This window comes from Fragaria vesca, unplaced genomic scaffold (assembly GCF_000184155.1).
Source record: "Fragaria vesca subsp. vesca unplaced genomic scaffold, FraVesHawaii_1.0 scf0513155, whole genome shotgun sequence".
Classification (NCBI taxonomy): Eukaryota; Viridiplantae; Streptophyta; class Magnoliopsida; order Rosales; family Rosaceae; genus Fragaria; species Fragaria vesca.
The window spans coordinates 1,231,281-1,240,053 of record NW_004443447.1 but is presented as its reverse complement, the minus strand read 5'-3'; the positions used below and the strand labels follow the sequence as shown (position 1 = coordinate 1,240,053).

The window sequence follows — 8,773 nt, the reverse complement described above, 5'->3', positions numbered from 1 at the left end:
GGTGCGGCGGTCTGGGGCGGCCGGACGGCGGCGGTCTGGCGGTCGGAAAACGGGACAGCGGGAGGGCTCGGGTGCGGGAGCGGGTGAGGAGAGAAAATCGGGAGGAAAAAGAATGGGTTTGGGCCTCACACCCCAAACCGGTCCATCACTTATAAACTATCCAAATTCTAAAATTAAACACCCCGAAAAATAATACCCGAATAAAAATTACCTTTTACTAGCTAAAATTTACCATTTTTACCGTCGTCGTATTTTCCTCATTCGAATAATCCTCCGCACATAATCGTCCCCGAAACCCCTCTAGGGACCAATTAAACTATTTACTCAATAATCGAGACGGTAAAATTCTTATTATAATCAGGCTAGTAAATAAGGTAAAAATATAAGGGTCGGGATGTGACACCATCACTAGGCTCTTGAATGTGAATGCCACTACTTGACCTTGGCCCATTATATGACCCACCGCCAAAGATTTCAGCCAAGAAGGCATCATCATTAAACATCCTATTCATATACATGGGGTCTGAGGCATGATTTGGTTGTTCCTCTATCATAAGTTCTTCATCTGGCATATGGTCCTCATCAACCAGTAGAGGATCTTCTGCAGGTTGTGCTTCATCATCTACTAGAGGGAGGTCCTCAATAGATTCCACATAAAAATTCATGTGGTGAATAACTTCATCTAACTGCTCCAACTCATACTCTTCAAACTGTCTCCTAGCACCAAAACACACTATATAGATTTCCAGAATGCCCCTTGTTTTTGGAATAAATTGTCTCATATCCATTGCATCTGCATCAGTACAAATAGGCAGGTATCCACTCTTTTCTTCAGACCTAGGAATTCTAAACCAGTAGCTAATTGGGCCCCCAAGGTACCCAAGATCATTGGCCCAATAATTAAATCCTGCAACTGAGAGACTTTCTGGGACAACCCCATCAACATAAACTACAGCTTCACCATCCCGATACACCCTATTTAAACCACCATTACTATGGAACCTACCACCATGATGGGTGGCCACAGTAAAAGTTTTACTTCCTGCAAAACATGGTACAATCATGATGTCATTCTCTCTGTACGTTGGCCTAAACAAATCATTTACAGAAAACTTTTTATATCAGTAGGTTTTTATTGAATTTATCTGGGTGTGCTTCACTTACCAAAGAAAAATCTTAACAAACAATTGAATATTCCAATTCCAAAACCAAAATCGCATTAAGGTCCAACCAATTTCTCTATTAGGAAGCTATTTATGATAATAATAATAATAATAATAATAATACAACAACAAATTGATTGCATCTATATACAAAGTACCCCAAATCTAATACGTAGAGAATCAAACTCCCATAAACTAATATACAAAGCTTGGACTTTGGACCACAAGCATTCAAAAAGTCTATATATGAAGACAAAACTCTAAAAGACAACAATAGCCAAAACAAGAAGCACGTTTTCCATACCTGCAAATACTGGTGGATCTCCATCAAGCCTAAAATACCTCCAATAGTTCGCCATCATTCAAAAAGATAGATTCGAGAATCAAATCTTTTGGTATAGATCGTCTTTCTTATATTCCTTTCGAACTGAGCTCTCAACAGTGTGTGTATTTTTTTTTTGTTTCGATAGCAAAGCTCTCAACTTTGTTACTGAGATGAAGAAAATTAAGATTTCAATAAGAAAGGGAAAGTAGAGTATGTGGAGACATCAGCCGACCACATGTTTAAAAGAGAGATAAGATTAGGGTTAACACGTGAAAAAATCAATTTTACCCTTCAATTATGGAGGGAATCGTGATGAGCTAACTAGTTGATTGGTGGGAAACTGTAGACTTTTGTGAATTTTTAGGGGGAATCATGATGAGCTGGCGCAGTATTGGCGGGAAAAAAAGAGGGACATGTTTACCCTTGTAAATTTGACAGAGTTAACGGAGGGGTTAACGGTATGTCTTGATTTTAGGTCAGGTTTAATACGTCATGTACCGATTTGATATTACATAAACTATACTACTCTTAATTAAGAGTCGATCATTTATCACGTACCATTGTTAAAATTTTCCCCATAAAATAATACAACAGCCCATAGTTATCAGAGCTACTAATTTGAAGGAAACGAGAAAATACATAAGTAGGTTAAACAGGTAACCTACGAATGAAAACTGGAAGTGGGGAAAATATGACTCGCCTCCCACACTCGCCGAACCGATCTCTGCAGACTGGGCATTTAAAAACGAAAGGCCCAGGGGAGAAGCATTTAAAACGTTAGTGTAAGTAGACAAAAATAAATAACAATATTATTGACTTAAATATGGAGCAAGGAAATTAAAGTTATGCTCTTCCAAATTTTCCATTAAGAAAAATACTTATGCATGCCACTCTTGGAAATTCTCCAAAAATATTTATGGATAAGAATGATGAACCAATCCCATTGGTTCCCAATAAATCATAAAAATGGGGAAGAGGTTTCACCATAATGATGAGCCTCCCAGACTAGGGTCGGATCTTCCCAGGCTATATTAACGTCCCACACTAAGCACTCTACTCACCTATACTGAGGACCGCTAATAATGGATAGCTAACAAATAAATATAAATACCGATCGGTTGCCTCCCATGCTATAATACCGTCCCACGTTAAGCGCTCTACTCACGTATGGTGAGGACCACTAATAATGGTTAGCTAGCAATAATCAATATATATGTCAACCCTTTTATGGTGAAGTAAAATATTAAAATAAAAAAATCAATACTTCCCAAAAAATTATAATAAAATCATTACGCACCGTACAGTTCCCAACTTTACTTAGAAATATTACGTAATAATATAAATCCCTTGACATATCCCACATGTCAACTAAAATTAGCAAGAGAGTTCAAGAAAAAAATAAATGGAACTCGTTAATCCAAGAGAATATTAAATCTCCAAATGCCTTTGAAATTAATTAAACTTTAGCGCATGCATGATATTAAAATTAAAAGTCCACTCATAGTACTCGGCTATGCCTGTCGACGGTCCTAGGCCTCCTCCACACGATCCTCCTCACGTCCTGAACAATAAATAATATTAAGTCTCCATACTAGATTAAAGCTTTAATAAGTATTCCAAAATAAAAGGGAGCCTAAGAATTCTCCTCCCTTGCCCAATTTCTCCACTTCTTAACTATTAAGGCTCTAATTTCACCACAATCACCGATAGCCATAATTATCCTTTTTAGAGTTTAAATCCTGCTCAACCAACTGTCAAATTTCCATTCTAATAACCGCCACAATCCTTAACCATTGAAAAATCCCAAACCTTATCAAAACTCCTCTAAAAATTCTAAACTTTACTTTATTAAACTCCTCTTATGAAAACAAACTCAAAAACATGAAAAACTACCCCTAAGGGGCGGCGCCGCCGGTAGCGGCTGCCGGAAGCCAAACTCCGGAGACCTCCAATGCTTCCCAAATTTTAACACAATAATCGTTTCAACCTGCACAACAACTTCCTTAACTATCACAAACTCCAATTCTAAACTTAACTAGGGTAATCGAACCAAACAATGAAATAAGCCCTAGAACTTCAATTATACATTTCTCCTTACCAAGATCGAATTAAGTTGATTCCTTTTGAGGGATTACTAACCTTGATGAGAGCTACAAGATGAGCCAAGAATCACTAGCTATGGCGACCGGAGGAGGGAGCTCCAGCGAAGGAACAGTTGGGTTCCTAGAGGCGTTTTTCACCCACTTGGCGGCGTCACAGACCCGGTCATCGGCCTAAGAAGGGAGAGGAGGTGACAGGGGTCCGAACGGGGCTGGTGCGGCGGTCGGATGCTGGTTGGACGGCGGCAGATGGTGGCGGGGGGTTTTGTGAGACCCCGTAAATATTTAAGGAGCTAAACTTGAATAGTTCGAGATATAGATTGTAATCTCGTTAAGTCGAAAACACTTGGGAAAGTTTTTATAGAAATAGATAGAAGTGAACTCTTCATTTAGACGTTTTAAAATGAAGTAAGCTTCACGTAGAATTCGCAGTAATTTTCGTGGAATTGTTTGGATTTTCAAGCTTTTTTGTATGATATTAAGAAGTTATGGAATATTAAGAAATTATTAAAGAAAAATGGGAAAATAGCACGGTGCGATCTGGGCTATCTAATATCTCACCGTTTAATCGAGGCTGCACAAATCTATTGTATAAATAAGAGTTGGAACAGGTAAGAACTCTAGAATCCTCGAGTCCTCTCTCGACCTGCGACTGGTCTAATGGGCGGGGACCAGCGCTCCTCCGTCCGGCGACAATACGTCGACGCACGGGCACCCATCAATTCATCTCGACGTCGTCGTCATAATTGTATTCGTGCTTGCTCAACTGTCCATGGAGGAAAGAGAACCGACGCAAAGAAGTTCCCAAGGTCCTCCGGCAAATTTTACAAACTCCGGCGACTTCGGCCATCGTTGGGGCTGCATGAGGTGACTGTGCACAACAGCTTTCTAGGAGTCTATGTGGATGTATGATGCTGGTGTGAGTTCTAGATTAAGAGTTTGAAGCTGGGTCGTGTTTAATTAAAGAGTAGCACAGTACGGGTATCGGTGCAAGGAACTTGGACAGAATTTGAAAGAAAATCTGGCAGCAAGTTTCTGGATGGCAAATTGGAACAAGGTGAGGAGTGTCAGTATTTAGCCATGAAGCTCTCCTGAGAAGCAAAGAGTATTCCGACTCTACTGTGGCTGAGGTAAACCCATGATCATGATTCCTCTTAAGAACTAGGTATTATTTAAACTTGGAGTTCTGTGGCTATTATTTGGTTTGAATGAAAACGGAGAGTGACAGGATAAGCTTGTATTGGAATCAAGATCAAGAAATATGATTCACCTTCATAAGCTATTTTATTATAAAATCGGGATTCTGCTGTGTGGTTCATCTTTGCTAGAAAAACGTTAAATGCCATAGTAAGTGCAGATGTGGAGTTGGAGGCAATACTATAAGTTCAATTATTTAAGGTTGTGGTTGCTAGTTAAAGTAGTAGTTAAACAAGGTCATGTCCGACTTTGAACTTGGTTGATATATTGATAATGTTTTAAGTATTTGGTTAGCACCACAATGTTAAATATGAAGTTGTTCTTAATTGTTATAAAAACGGTGTTTGGAATTTGGTAGTATGAATGTCATTCGGTGTTTGAGCAGCAGTTTTGTAGAAGCATGACCTTGTGAAAGAATGGATAACCAATTGATATGCAATTGTTGTAGTGAGAGGCTTACATGTATAGAAGACTAGTTTAAAGATAAATAGTTTTGGTGTCTGTGATAGTTGAACTGACTACATGTTTACTTAGTGAGTTGCAGTGAACTTAATTCAGGTCAGAGCTTTGGTTATTGACTTGAAATGTTATTCTGGAATTTAAGGTAAAGCAGAAAGTGCTGTTAGCATGGAGAGTACAACGACCAAAGACTCAGATTACTCTTTTATTTGACTAGAAAGGTGAGTTGCCTGTTGGTATGCTTGAAGCCTTTAGAATTGTTTTTATGGGTGTTGGTTTATTTGTGAGCACGTGTATTATATTAATTGCATAAGTTATAAAATGTAAGATTTTTAGTGGTTGTGATCAAGAAAGATTGATGGGAGTACAGTGTGCTTTTAGAGTTGGCAATTTCCTTTGGAATGGTGGTGAATTATATGATTTAACTCCAAGCTTGTCTACATGATAAAGCTACACGCTAGTAATAGGATTTATCATTTATTCCTACCTATGATATATACACAGAATTAAGGAAAAGAGGTCCCTTAACCTCTGTGAATGTCGACAAGTGCAATTAGTCCTTGAAGGATTGCTAAGGTTGATTAAAGGAATTAGCTAAACTTGTCTCAGGGATGTTGCGTTAAGAGATTAAAAAGTTGTAAAAATGGACATACCTTTAAGGAGAATGTCATGTGTTGGTTCTTATAAAAGTATTATGATCATCTTTGGCATAATGGTGATATGGTTGACAAGTTGAAACATGTTAAGGATGAGTGCAAGTTAAATTGGTGTGTGGAACTATAAATGTGTTGTTACCCTTAAATGGTGACATTAGCTTGAGAATGGACTTTCATTTTCATGTAATTGTTACATGGTATTGACGACTATATTTACTAGGACTCCAGTCCCAGAACAAGAAAATGTGGTGGTGTTGGCCTAGGAACGCAAATGGAAATCAAGCAGCGATATCTCAGGTAGGGGATTCTGGACTTGCCTCGGTTAGTAGTTTTATGAATGTGATAATAAAGAAATGATTTATGCATGAAAGAAATATATTTTCGATTCCTTGTGAATTATTATTTGATGACTTGAGAGTGAGTGGGGCATAGTGACTTCCTTGGGTTTCGATCCCCTAAACCTCCGGAGGGGCTGTACGGACTGGAGGACGTCTAACATCCTTTGAGGTGTGACGTCGCTCCTAGGCGGTATGGCATAAATGTACACTCTCGCTACACCTTGCCGGTGTGTATGATATTAATTGTGGTAAGGTTGTAGTTGGCTTGAGATAGACCGGTCATCAGGTTTGTATTTCTACCTTGGGCCCTACCTGCATATTTTTACAAGGAATGTTTATTTCATACTGTTATGCATTATTTTCACTATTAGCCATGGCAAATGTTTTAAATTGTTTTAACACCTAGTTGGGGTAAAGTTTATTGAGCAGCGAGGGCGAAAACTCACCCCTACAACAGTTTGTGGATGCAGGTACTGTGTACGATGACGGGATAGCTGAACAACGTTGAGTGTGGCTTAGACATTCTATATTTCTTGTCATTGTCAGAGTTATATCCGTATGATAAGTTTCTTTATTTATCGTGTCCTTGTATACCCTTTTTATCGAGTATGTGTATATTTGAGAAACTATTCATCTTGCAAGCTTTTCGATTGTTGATCATGAATCGGATTGATATTGATTTTTGTTTTAGAGGGCTTGTTTGATTTGAAAGATATCTAAACGTGTTATATTTTGATAGGAGCATAATTATGCGACAATATGATGGTTAATTCCCCTCTTTACTTTATTAGTTTATCGTATTTTTCATTTGATTTAGTTATTTTTATGTTTATTAGGTGTTTCGGAGCAAAGAAAGGAATATGAAGCAAAAAAGGAGAAATCTTGAAGGATTAGGAATTCATGTCGTGTAAGGAAAGAATTATGGGATTTGCCAGAAATTATTATCTAACTTCGACAGAGGATTGTGATCAGCTCACAACGATCCAGACAATGAGTTATATATCAATAGAAAGCTACAAGAGTCTACTTTCTAGAATTTTTTACGGATCGTCAATACCTATTTTGTAGAAGAACTTATGATCATTTTAGTGGCCGAAGGTCAGTCTGCCCGAATTTCTGATTTGGACCGTAACTTCAATTTCAAGGCTCAATCCAAATCAGCTGGCCCATGGACGGAAATTGAGGGTTCTCTAACCTAATATCATCTGATACACGAGAGGAAACGAAGAAAAAGAAGACAAGTCGGGAAGAAAAGAACACAAGAATCGGACGGAACAAGATTGATCTCTTCTCAAGGATTCTCCAAGCTCGGTTATTGTTGTCTTCCCCTTCCATGAACTCTTTTGTGTTTTTAATTTTCATTATGCGCAACTAAACTCATAGTAGCTAGGGGGCTGTTGAAGCCCCTAGACATGATTCATAACATGTTTTGATTTTCAATTTGTTTTTGCAATTAATAAGATTGAGGTTTTGTTTACCGATTGTTCATCGATGAATTCTTTGTGTGTGCTTTGGAGGCCTACTGAGTATACATGCTAGGGTTCTAATACTTTGATTATTTGATGCCTGGGTCAATATCAGATCCCTCAAATTGTCTAGAGAAGTAATCGGTAGTTTTCATTAGCGAGTAGACGAAACCTTAGGTTTAGCAAGGCGCTAAGTTTATTGCAATGCCTAGTGATTGCTCAAACTCTTTTCATGCTTATTGATCTCTGCTTGTTTAACCTAATAAACGTACCTTTAGGTTACAATGTTTGAGAATAGTTTAGGTGTAGAGCACTTCCTGCCTAACGTACAAAGTAAGAAAGAGTAATAGATTGTGCTCAAGCGTACCGAGTCAATCTGAGCATCTTCAATTGAGTTAGTTGGTCACAAATTGGACAAAGTGTGTTGTGTGTGATTTTCGGGGGTGGATACTTCCTCCCTAGCTAGTCTCATTATCTTGATTTTCAACTACTTTAAAATCAGTTTTCAGTTTTCTTATCTTCTGTTCGTCATATTCCTGTATTTTATTTCCCTATCAAATCAACTCCGATTTATCTCAAATTTTGTGTGCTAGACTCTCTGTGTGTCTAGTACACCGCTGTAAATTTTCGTGTTTTTCTGAACATTCTAGGTTAGGTTTTACTTTTATTTTTCGACTGTTGTTCAATAGGAGCTGCAGTCACGTTTTGTGACTTTTGTTGAAGTTTTTAGTTTAACTTAATCCTCTACGGGAGACCCTTATTTCTCTATATTACAATCGACAAATTTGCAGGAGAATAAGGAAAATAAATAGCTTTTAATTTAGCTATCAATTTTATGGCGCCGTGTCGCCGGGGATTACTTTACATCTAATAGCTTCTTTTGTTTTGTGTTTGTTTCTTGTTATGTTTTAGTTTTTAATTAGTGTTCTTTGTTCCTCTTTTCAGGTGAATGCACACTCGAAGGACTGTGCAACGCGAACTTACCCCTTTGGATTTGGAGATTGAATGCTCTTGTAAGTTGAATAAGAAGCAATCGAAAGACTCTCGGTTGCCAATTGAAGACATAAGGG

General features: G+C 38.1%; 1 non-coding gene across 1 annotated transcript; it reads left to right on the top strand.

Moving 5' to 3' along the window:
• The first annotated feature begins 4,312 nt into the window (after positions 1-4,312).
• Positions 4,313-7,716, top strand: LOC101291013. The gene is made up of 3 exons (XR_185512.1): positions 4,313-4,717; positions 5,389-5,464; positions 6,128-7,716. It is a non-coding gene; the product is annotated as an uncharacterized LOC101291013 (transcript).
• Positions 7,717-8,773: the final 1,057 nt, after the last annotated feature.